This window comes from Spinacia oleracea, chromosome 3, assembly GCF_020520425.1.
Source record: "Spinacia oleracea cultivar Varoflay chromosome 3, BTI_SOV_V1, whole genome shotgun sequence".
NCBI lineage: Eukaryota > Viridiplantae > Streptophyta > Magnoliopsida > Caryophyllales > Amaranthaceae > Spinacia > Spinacia oleracea.
The window spans coordinates 2,707,703-2,720,407 of NC_079489.1; positions in this window are offsets into that span (position 1 = coordinate 2,707,703).

Genomic DNA, 12,705 nt, shown 5'->3' on the forward strand with positions numbered 1-12,705 from the left:
GTGTTTATGGTTTTGAGATGTGTGAAAGTGTGAAACTAATGTTTTTGTCCTTTCGTTAATGTGAATTTCCTAAAGGGTCCTTTTGGGCTGCATTCATGGAGGAGGTGTGGGTTACGTAAAAAGATGGTTGGGTCATGTTGGGTTGGGTCATGTTGGGTCGGGCCGAGGTATGACACGACAAGTAAAAAAAGCACAGTCTGACAAAACACGAAATTGTGGGTTGGGCTCGGGCAACTTTTTAGAAAAAGCACGACAAAACACGTTAATTTTAGTGAAATTAGACTTAGGCACGAAGGTACCACCCTATCGGACAAGAGGGCACGTGGGTTTGAATCGTGCATGTGCTGCCTTTTTGAAAATTTTGGTCTCGGCTAACAAGAAGCAAGCGGGTTTGGCGTGGGCCCGATTCATTCAGGCCAAGACACAGCACGACCCAACTGGACCACAACCATCTTTAATTGTGGACTTATGTTATAAACATTTTTTTTTTTTGTTCTGCTACGAGCAGTTTCCACCACCTTCGACGAATGGATTAATATCCGTCACGAGTTTGCACGATTACCTCGATGGGCAACATCCTTCCCAACTGAGGTTTTTCCATACCCAAAACTCGATCATATGGACTTGTGTTAGGAACAGCTAGTATAGGCCAATACTTTCATCTAATGGTTAACCCAAGCCTAAATCAAATTTGTTTGAGTTGGACTATTAGCGGGTCTTACAAAATTCAAGTCAGACAACTTCAAAATTCTACATCGTATAGCATGTTTGTCATAACTTACGATGTAAATTATTTCTACATAACATTATAGTTCATCTTAAACTATGAGATGATATATGTTGATGACATTTTAAGAACTCATGTTTATTATGGAGTATTTAATTATGTTTTCTATATTATTCCCTCCCGTAATTAATGATGAGATTGTCACATACTTCGTATATTATTAAAGGGTTAAAACTCGAACTATGCTTTATCTTGAGGTATGTCCAATGTTAACGTACACAAATCAAATCAAATTTCTAGAACATTAAATTTGTCAGACTTGATTGAACACTAATTGAAAACATATTAGATTAAGAAACTCATGTCGAAATAATTTACAAAGTGTTGGGTCCATGTAATCCCCCGTAAATTAATAAATTTTATTAAATATATTTTAACGTATATTATTTATATTTAAATAGAATTTATGAATTTTAGTAATAAATATGTAATTAACGAATATTTATTTTTATCGTTTTAAATATTTCAACGATTTATGAAATTAAAATGATTTTAGAATTTTATGTTGAAAAGTATTTGAATTACGAAAACAAGTTCGAAATTGGAAAACAATCATAATCGGTTTTGGATTCAAGTTCTAAAAATAAATCTTAATCCTAGCCCAAATAGGTGAAGCCCAAAACAAATAAACTCACCACTCTTTTCACTTGCTCCAACTTCACGTAAAAACAAAAACAAGAAATCAAACCCTTCTCTCTCTCTCAACATTCACGTGGAAAAAAAAAACTATCAAGCCTCCCTTGCTTGTTGTGCTCACGCCGCCACCACCACCGGTCACCGGCACGACCTCCGGCGTCCCTCGCCGCCGCCTGCCGCTGTCGGGTAGTCTCCTCCTCCTTCTCTCACTCGTTTTTCCTTTTGTTCTTCCTCTCACGTTACTTCGTTGTTCTCTCCTCCTTAATGTTCTATTTTCTTGCACAGCCACCAAAGTCGCCGCACCATCGCCCAGTTCCTCCGTCGCGCCGCCCTGCCGCCGGCGAGCATCGCCCTTCCCTCTCCCTCTCGTTCGTCCCTTCTCTTTTTCGCCTTTTGCTTGTTGCTGGCTTCCTTCTTTCGCAAACAACCAGCGTCGCCGCGAACCTCTGCGGTGTCCAGCCTCCGTGGCCGCGTCTCCCTGCCTGCCGCCGCCGCCCTTGTCCGCCGGCCAACACTTATCTCCTTCTTTATTGGGTTATTTCTTGAACCCTAATTTAATTAAATTAAATGTTGAATTATATATTATTAATTTAAGTTATATTTGATTTAACTAAATTTATGAATTTTATGACTTATGCATGAACTTCAGATTTTAATATTTCGTAATCGATTTATTAATTTTTCAGATTTCATAAATTGATTGAAACGAGAATTTGAATTAATTAAAGCGGACATTTTAAATTTTAATGATTTTAAATCATGGTAGGATGTTTATTAATTATTAAAGTTATTGTTTTATGATTTCAAACATGTTAATTATGTTTTGGAATAGTTTGAAATTAGTTTATGTTGCTGGAAATTTAAAGTATGATGCTTTGAAGAGTTTTCAACGAATTTCAATCATTGATTCAATAATTATGATGCTAGGAAATCAAATGTTCAAGTTTTAATGTTAGGGAATATCCTAAATATGTTTAGGATGTATTTAGAGTGCTCTATTATTGTAGTGAATGATTAGAAGTTGATTGGGTATCTTTGTTGATTGTTTTAGGCGGAGAATTATCTGTAGGCGACTTTTAAAAGTGTTAAAGTGGTCTATCAGTTTGTTTACACAAGGTACGTACATACCTGTGTGCTTGGAATGTGTGCTAATTGTTGAAACCATGTTGAATTATTGATGAACTTGGTTATGTTGATGTTGTTGATGAACTTAGTCAGGTTGAAATTGCATGTTTGATACTGTTGGATGAACATATTAAACCTTTATTGCATTTTGAGGATTATAACATGTTAGTATGGAAGATTGATGCAAACATGTTTGATTGGGAACACTAGATTATTTAGTATATAATTCAGATCAGTTAATTGTTGTTCCCTTTTTAGCTTTTCACTACTTTATGAGGGCGGAGGACCTTATTTAGTAAGTTGAAACCTTATACCCATATTCAGGGGTTGATCAGTATTAAAGAAAAGATTGGAGTTAATTGGAATGAGTCTTGTTTGATGCCTTTGTGGTCACTTACTCAATTCCAAGATAAAAACAGTTATAAATAAATGTGAGTTGCATGCCTTATGTGATTGTTGAGTCATAACAGGGTGTCAATCTGTAAATCATGTAAAGTGAAACTAAGTAGCAATAGCTTTAGACTGTGCACGTCTAAAGTGACGGACAAACAGGAGTTGGGGTTCATGGTGGTAGCCCATGGCCTTTCATTCGGACCGGATTGATCACCGCGTCCTATTTTCAGTCAAACGTTCCTCGATATCGCAGGTCACTGAGGTTACGGAGTCGCGCCCGTACCTCGCCTAGCTAGAAAACTCGGTCCATTGCCTATTTCAATTAAAATAATATTATTGTTATAAAAGTCTAGTCCAGTCTAGCCTAGTCTAGTTAAGTATGGTCGTCAGATTATCATGCTTTGTCTGCCCTTAATTATGTTTAATAGTATCATGTTAGGATTATTATTGTTTTAGTATGTAGTACTCAGCTTTGCTGATTACGTGCTTTGTTTGTGCGTGTTGATCATGGCTATGCCTTATTGATCCTGTGATGACCCAACTTTGGTGAGCAGTCTCTAAGGATCAATAAGCGTTGCCCATCTACAGGTTTGAAGATGATGCATCATTGGGATCGGGATTAGAGAGCTTGTAGTTATATTTGTTTTATTAAGTGATTTGGGTTGTTAACTTATATTTGAAAGTTGTCGTACTATTCGTATTTCCTTATTTCCGTTAATTGGTTTTGGACTTAGTATGTAATCGATTATTTATGAACCTAAAAGTTAGTTTTATGTTTTCCGCTGCAAAATTCTGAATAAGCCGTACGTTTTCACACGGGCGATAATGCCTTAATAATTCTCTATAGTTATATTTATAAAAGGGTTGTTTTAGAAAAAGGGAATTGTCGGGGTGTTACAAAGTGGTATCTAGAAGCTAAGGTTTTACTTAACAATTTTTTAGGCGCCTAACTATCTAGTTATTTAAAATAAACTTCTTAAAAATCGAGCTTCTACGTATTATAGTGTTCAAAAATTGGTACTTTTTTTTTCGGGGGCCGATTTCCTTTTATCTTGTTTGAAAGTATATAATATTTCTTATTTAAGTTCAGAATTAACTTATTTATTCGAAACTTTTCGTTTATGTGAATTAAGTACGTTTTTCGTTATTTTCGAAATTAAATTAAATATATTCGGAAAAAAAAAAAAAAAAAAAAAAAAAAAAAATCTTATCCCTTAAGTATATTTATTCGTTTAATATTTATTCGTTTAATAAAAAAAAAAAAAAAAAAATTCTTATTAATTATTCGTTTGAAAATAAAAATAATAATAAAATTTCTTTATTTTATTTATTCGTTTATTATTAATTCGTTTAATAAACTTTTTCTTACCAATCGTTCTTGTTTTATTCTTTAAATTCTTCAATGTTTGACCTATTATGATTTATTATGAGAGATGGGTAATATAGGAAAGGGCATATAGGATAGAATTATATGTGCATTAGTAGTTAATTGCTAGCATAAGAAGTTAATTGCTATGTGCATATGTTAAATGTTTAAGTGGCATGTAAATGTGCATAAAAATTGTTTGATTACACCAAACTTATTGTTTTATTGAATTCTGATTATGCTTTGGTTGGGAAATCGTTAGTAAGATCTTAAGTTGTTTGTTTCATGAATAAAACGCTTCTTTCCAAGTACACCAACATAGGATCCTTTGAGAAGATCGACGAATACTGAGGATCTAGATTCCACTTCACAAATTTCCAAAGAAAGAACAGATAGACAAGATGCCTTAAACATTTGAAGTTGTAATAGTTAGTTTGTTCTTAAATGTTTTGGAGAATAAGTAGCAAAGCTACAACAGTTTAAAGTTAAAGCAATAAGAGTTTGAGTTATTCTTTATTCTTTTCAAGGATGTATTAAACCTTTATAGAATTAGCAATAAAAGTAAAGGCATTCGTTTCCAATGTGAGAATTCTATAATTCGCCAACAATAGTTTATGTTTATGCCATAGAACTTTTAATTTTATTTTGAGGACATGTGTGTTGTGGATATTTAGGATTGTTATTAACATTCTTTTGAGGAATAGAGTTAGATCATTGATTATCCAAAGGATCAAGAGTTTATTTTGGGCACGCAAAGAGAATGTTTTCTTCTTTTATTCTGCCTTATTATTCGTGATGATTGAAATTGTTCCTTGTTTCTCAGTTGAATGTCATGTATGCGAATATCATTCATAAATGATTGTTTATGTATGTGAATTCTGGATGCTGGTGTGATATTACATTGCTAGGATAATGTTAAGTGAAGTTTTCGAACGTAAAATAGAATATATTACGTACAGGTCGCGCTTTAGGATGGCCAACAATAATGACCTAGCTGCTGCTATTCGCCTCTTGGCGGAAAAACTAGCTCAGGAAAGAACTGAGCGCCCCGATTCTGCAGGGGACATGTTTGAAAGGTTTGCGAAAGTTAAGCCACCATACTTCAAGGGGCAAGCAGACCCGACCTTCCTAGAAAACTGGATTAGGGAGTTTGAAAAACTATTTTGGGCGGTAAATTGTCCTGAAAATATGAAAGTAGGCCAAGCTGTCCTTTACCTAAAAGATGAGGCCGATCTATGGTGGAAAGAGAATGGAACTAGGCTAAGTGTTGTTGAAGGATTTAATTGGGACTCATTTGTCGTTGCGTTGAGGGAAAAGTTTTATCCTCCTTTCATAACAAAACGAAAAGCGCAGGAATTCATAAACCTGGGGATGGGGAGTATGACCATCGCTGAATATTATAGCAAATTTATAGCGCTGTCGGAGTTTGCACCTGAGGTTGTAGCCACAGAAGAGATAAAGGCTCAGAGGTTTGAGCAAGGGTTGACCGATGAGATCCAGTTAGGATTAGGTGGAGAAACCCTTACACCTTTAGATAATGTGTATGAGAGAACCGCTCATATTTATGGTTTTCAGTCCATAAGGGACAAGAAAAATGTTGTTGGAAAGAAAAGAAAAGTGTTTAATGTCCGGGAAAACCAAGGGAATTTCAAAAAGAATATGAATGAGAATAGGAATGGAAATGGAAATTATCGAGGAGGAAACAGTCAGGGGCACAACAATAGGAGTCAATCCGTGAGAATGTATCACTGCAAGAGGTGCAACAATAATCACCCTGGTAAGAATTGCAAAGGAGAATTAGTGACCTGCAACTATTGTCAGAAAAGGGGGCATAGGGAGTATGAGTGCTTCACTAAGCACAGAAAGGAACAAAATAGTAATGGAGATGGGAACCAAGTGAGATTTAACCAGTCTGGAGGTCAAAATTCAAAGCCTGGAGGGGCACAAAACAATCAAGAGAACTATAATAAACCTGCAAATGATAACAACAACCAGAATAAGGCTCCAGGAAAACCGTTCATGATGACTAGAAATGAAGCTGAACATTCTGCAGACGTAGTTCATGGTACTTTTTCTATTAACTCCGTGCTAGTTAAAACATTATTTGATTCGGGAGCAACCTATTCTTTCGTTTTGTCATATGTTATTAAGAGTCTGAAGTTAGTAGATTTTGAAATGATTGATTTACCTGTTAGTATACCTACTGGTGTAACCTTAAGGTGTACCAAGTTATTTAAGAACTTTCCTTTGAAGATAAAAGATTGCGTTTCTGACTTGATAGAGTTTAATGGGAAACCTAGATGTAATTCTGGGAATGGATTGGCCAAGTTTTTACAAGGCTAAGGTAGATTGTGAAATTCCTAAAGTAAGTTTAAGGAACCCTATGGGAAGGTTGACCTCATGTGAATGTTTTGAGAAGTCCAAGAACCTTGGGGTTATTCCTGCAATGCAAGTGAGGAAATTGATGATAAGGAGCGTGAACTATTTTTCTGTAAGGGTGCTAGATGTGAGTAAAGAAGTTGGAGTGAAGATCGAGGATGTTCCCATGGTGAATGAATTCTTTGATGTGTTCCGAGTGAAATTGCGAGTACGTCACCAGCTAGAGCCCTTGAGTTCACAATAGAGTTGAATCCCGGACCGACACCTATAACTAAAGCACCATATAGAATGACACCTCTCGAAATGAGCAAATTAAGACACAGTTGCAAGAGTTGTTTCGTTAAGGGGTGTATTAGGCCTAGTGCATCACCGTGGGGAGCTCCTGTGTGTTTGTTAAGGAAAAGATAAGAGTATGGAATTATGCATCGATTTTAGGGAGCTAAACACCATCAAGAACAAGTATCCTTGCCTAGGATAGATGACATATTGGGTCAATTGAATTGGGCGAGTGTGTTCTTGAAGACTGATTGTGTTTGAAGTATCACCAATTGAGGATAGCTGATAAGGGCCTATAAGACCTCATTAGGACTCGTTATTGTCATTATGGGTTTAGAGTAATGTCGTTTGGGTTAACCAATGCACATGCCATAATTATGGATTTGATGAATGAGATTTTCTACGAATTCCGAATTAAGTTTGTTATGATGTTATTGATGATATCCCTATTTATGCAAGGAATGAGAAAGAGCATGACAAACACTTGAGGATTACTTGGAGACGCTTAGGAAGAATCTAGTTTTATTAGATGAAGTATACAAATCTTGAAGTCATATGTGTATAAGTGACACCAACGGAAAAGTGAAGGACTAAATTGATTGAGAACTATGTTACGTAAGGGAATAAATCTAAGAGACGATTTGAGTGGTCCAGGATCGTTAGAAATCATTGTTGTCAGGAAAAGATGAAAAGAAATACATGAATTGATGCAAGAGCTAAGAGTCAAGCCCAAAAGTTATTCACCCATGAAAAGTGTAATGAGGTTCGGTAACAAGGAAAAGTTGAACAGAAGAAGGTTCTGTAGATCACGCTAAGATTCAAGCTGTGAGTGAGTGACCTACTCCAAAGAACGTGTCCGATACTTGAAGTTTTCTAAGCCTAGATGACCATTATAGGAGGTTGTGAAAGACTTTTCGAAGAGAGCAAAACCAATGACCAACTTGATGAAAAAGGAATAGAATTTCAAGTGAAGTGAGAAATGTGCGGAAGCTTTCTAGATTTAGCTGATGTCGCGTCAATTGAAACCTTATAAGGCTAATTACCAAACCCATGACCTAGAGTTAACTGTTATGGTGTTATCTACGAATATTTGGAGACATTACCTTTATAGGGCAACATGTAAGATCCTTACCGAGAACAAAAGTCTGAAATTTTGGCAATAAGGTCCAGTTGAATCTTGGGGACAACATTGAAAATGATACTGCTTTCCACCCTGGAACCGATGGTCAGCCTGAGAGCACTAATCAAACCATGGGAGATATGTTTAGAGCATGTACTATTGACCTTGAAGAGAAGTTGGGAGATCATTTAGATTTAATTGAATTTCCGTTCATCAATAGTTACCATGCGAGCATTACGATGTCACATTTTGAGGAATTGCATGGAAAGAAGTGTAGAAGTCCACTTGCTGGAATGATTTTGGTGAAAATGTTGTATTGGGAACATAATTAGTTGAAGGAAAACTATCCAAAGTTATTCCATGGGATAAGTTACGAGGGCGTAACTCGTTTTCTTTAAGAGGGGTAGAATGCGATAGAAATTCGCGCTTTTTACCTGTTTTTATGGTGATTTTATGCATTTTATGCCCATTTTTATAACTTATACATGTTGATGTAAAGAAAATAGATTCTCCGCATAAGAAAAGGGTGTTCATGAGTAACACAAACATCTTTGAGTTGGCAAAAGAGTGCACATAGGTGGCACAAGTACTCCTCTAGTAAAAATAAGTTAAAATCTTTTGGGAAAATGTGGGAATTTTCGTGTCAAGTTTCGGGACGAAACTTCTTTTAAGAGGGGTAGATTGTAATCCCCCGTAAATTAATAAATTTTATTAAATATATTTTAACGTATATTATTTATATTTAAATAGAATTTATGAATTTTAGTAATAAATATGTAATTAACGAATATTTATTTTTATCGTTTTAAATATTTCAACGATTTATGAAATTAAAATGATTTTAGAATTTTATGTTGAAAAGTATTTGAATTACGAAAACAAGTTCGAAATTGGAAAACAATCATAATCGGTTTTGGATTCAAGTTCTAAAAATAAATCTTAATCCTAGCCCAAATAGGTGAAGCCCAAAACAAATAAACTCACCACTCTTTTCACTTGCTCCAACTTCACGTAAAAACAAAAACAAGAAATCAAACCCTTCTCTCTCTCTCAACATTCACGTGGAAAAAAAAAACTATCAAGCCTCCCTTGCTTGTTGTGCTCACGCCGCCACCACCACCGGTCACCGGCACGACCTCCGGCGTCCCTCGCCGCCGCCTGCCGCTGTCGGGTAGTCTCCTCCTCCTTCTCTCACTCGTTTTTCCTTTTGTTCTTCCTCTCACGTTACTTCGTTGTTCTCTCCTCCTTAATGTTCTATTTTCTTGCACAGCCACCAAAGTCGCCGCACCATCGCCCAGTTCCTCCGTCGCGCCGCCCTGCCGCCGGCGAGCATCGCCCTTCCCTCTCCCTCTCGTTCGTCCCTTCTCTTTTTCGCCTTTTGCTTGTTGCTGGCTTCCTTCTTTCGCAAACAACCAGCGTCGCCGCGAACCTCTGCGGTGTCCAGCCTCCGTGGCCGCGCCTCCCTGCCTGCCGCCGCCGCCCTTGTCCGCCGGCCAACACTTATCTCCTTCTTTATTGGGTTATTTCTTGAACCCTAATTTAATTAAATTAAATGTTGAATTATATATTATTAATTTAAGTTATATTTGATTTAACTAAATTTATGAATTTTATGACTTATGCATGAACTTCAGATTTTAATATTTCGTAATCGATTTATTAATTTTTCAGATTTCATAAATTGATTGAAACGAGAATTTGAATTAATTAAAGCGGACATTTTAAATTTTAATGATTTTAAATCATGGTAGGATGTTTATTAATTATTAAAGTTATTGTTTTATGATTTCAAACATGTTAATTATGTTTTGGAATAGTTTGAAATTAGTTTATGTTGCTGGAAATTTAAAGTATGATGCTTTGAAGAGTTTTCAACGAATTTCAATCATTGATTCAATAATTATGATGCTAGGAAATCAAATGTTCAAGTTTTAATGTTAGGGAATATCCTAAATATGTTTAGGATGTATTTAGAGTGCTCTATTATTGTAGTGAATGATTAGAAGTTGATTGGGTATCTTTGTTGATTGTTTTAGGCGGAGAATTATCTGTAGGCGACTTTTAAAAGTGTTAAAGTGGTCTATCAGTTTGTTTACACAAGGTACGTACATACCTGTGTGCTTGGAATGTGTGCTAATTGTTGAAACCATGTTGAATTATTGATGAACTTGGTTATGTTGATGTTGTTGATGAACTTAGTCAGGTTGAAATTGCATGTTTGATACTGTTGGATGAACATATTAAACCTTTATTGCATTTTGAGGATTATAACATGTTAGTATGGAAGATTGATGCAAACATGTTTGATTGGGAACACTAGATTATTTAGTATATAATTCAGATCAGTTAATTGTTGTTCCCTTTTTAGCTTTTCACTACTTTATGAGGGCGGAGGACCTTATTTAGTAAGTTGAAACCTTATACCCATATTCAGGGGTTGATCAGTATTAAAGAAAAGATTGGAGTTAATTGGAATGAGTCTTGTTTGATGCCTTTGTGGTCACTTACTCAATTCCAAGATAAAAACAGTTATAAATAAATGTGAGTTGCATGCCTTATGTGATTGTTGAGTCATAACAGGGTGTCAATCTGTAAATCATGTAAAGTGAAACTAAGTAGCAATAGCTTTAGACTGTGCACGTCTAAAGTGACGGACAAACAGGAGTTGGGGTTCATGGTGGTAGCCCATGGCCTTTCATTCGGACCGGATTGATCACCGCGTCCTATTTTCAGTCAAACGTTCCTCGATATCGCAGGTCACTGAGGTTACGGAGTCGCGCCCGTACCTCGCCTAGCTAGAAAACTCGGTCCATTGCCTATTTCAATTAAAATAATATTATTGTTATAAAAGTCTAGTCCAGTCTAGCCTAGTCTAGTTAAGTATGGTCGTCAGATTATCATGCTTTGTCTGCCCTTAATTATGTTTAATAGTATCATGTTAGGATTATTATTGTTTTAGTATGTAGTACTCAGCTTTGCTGATTACGTGCTTTGTTTGTGCGTGTTGATCATGGCTATGCCTTATTGATCCTGTGATGACCCAACTTTGGTGAGCAGTCTCTAAGGATCAATAAGCGTTGCCCATCTACAGGTTTGAAGATGATGCATCATTGGGATCGGGATTAGAGAGCTTGTAGTTATATTTGTTTTATTAAGTGATTTGGGTTGTTAACTTATATTTGAAAGTTGTCGTACTATTCGTATTTCCTTATTTCCGTTAATTGGTTTTGGACTTAGTATGTAATCGATTATTTATGAACCTAAAAGTTAGTTTTATGTTTTCCGCTGCAAAATTTTGAATAAGCCGTACGTTTTCACACGGGCGATAATGCCTTAATAATTCTCTATAGTTATATTTATAAAAGGGTTGTTTTAGAAAAAGGGAATTGTCGGGGTGTTACAGTCCACGAAGTATTTCTTAGGTTAAGTAGGGGTAGGTGGGTTAATAGGGATGGAGTGAGAAAATAATATAATATTGTTAGAATATTTTCATTTTTAGAAACATGTCAAGTATTAAGGGACGACCCGATAAGGAAAACAGGTCAAGTATTTCGGGACGGAGGGAGTATTATTTTTTTTTGAGGGAAAATTAGTGCCAAATCAACCCAACTAGTATTATTAATAAAAAAACGTTTTAACAATACAATTAATCACACATGCGTTTCTCCCAACCATGCTCAAGCTCAGGATAAATTCATATTTATGTACCCCAATTTCCTAACCGTACAATTTAGGATAAACCAATATACTAACAAATCTATCCCTAAAATATAACTAGTAAAATAAAAATATAATAACCTAATAGGCTAATACATATCCTAAATAAATATCTAACAATATCCCAAACCTGAAACTAATTACAATATTAGATTAATATTAACCTAACCTATTTTTCGTACCTTCAAAAAAAAACCCTAAAAGAAAAAGAATACTCTCCATATTCACTGACCACACCTCTAGCTGAAGTTCCGGCCAGTCTCCCGCCGGCGAAACAGAGAGAAAACGAGGAATTTGCGCATCTAAACCCTAATTTCCCAGAATGGAGAACAGTGAAGATCGAATCAGCGAACTGCCGGACTATCTCATCGCCGATATTCTCTCTTATCCCAATCAATACCGCCGCCTCCACCTCCGTCTTGTCCCGCCGTTGGCGCCACCTCTGGACACAAGTCACTCGCCTCTCCTTCGACAACCAGCGGAGGGAAAGCCTTTCCTGCGACGACATTTTCCCCAAATTCTACTTCACTTTCCAACTCATTTTCCGGCAGCTCTCTTCGCCGATAATCCGCAGCTTCCGTTTTTCTTTGCCGGATTATTTCCGTTCGGGTTAGTACAAATACACCTCCAATATAGTGCCTCTTCTGAACTACTGTATTGGTCAAATGTGCGATCGTAAGGTAGAAGAAATTGAGATAATTGTCGATGATATGGTCCTTCCACAAACTATTTTGCTTCCTAGTTGTATTCTTGAAACCCCTTCTCTAGTACGTATTGAATTGCCCCCCAATTTGCTCTTTAAATTACCAGAAAGTGGGATTATATGTCTTCCTAATTTGACAAAGCTTCATGTCTCTCTCTACTTTGCAAGGTCAATTAATGGCCAGTCTTTGTAAGTATTCCCCA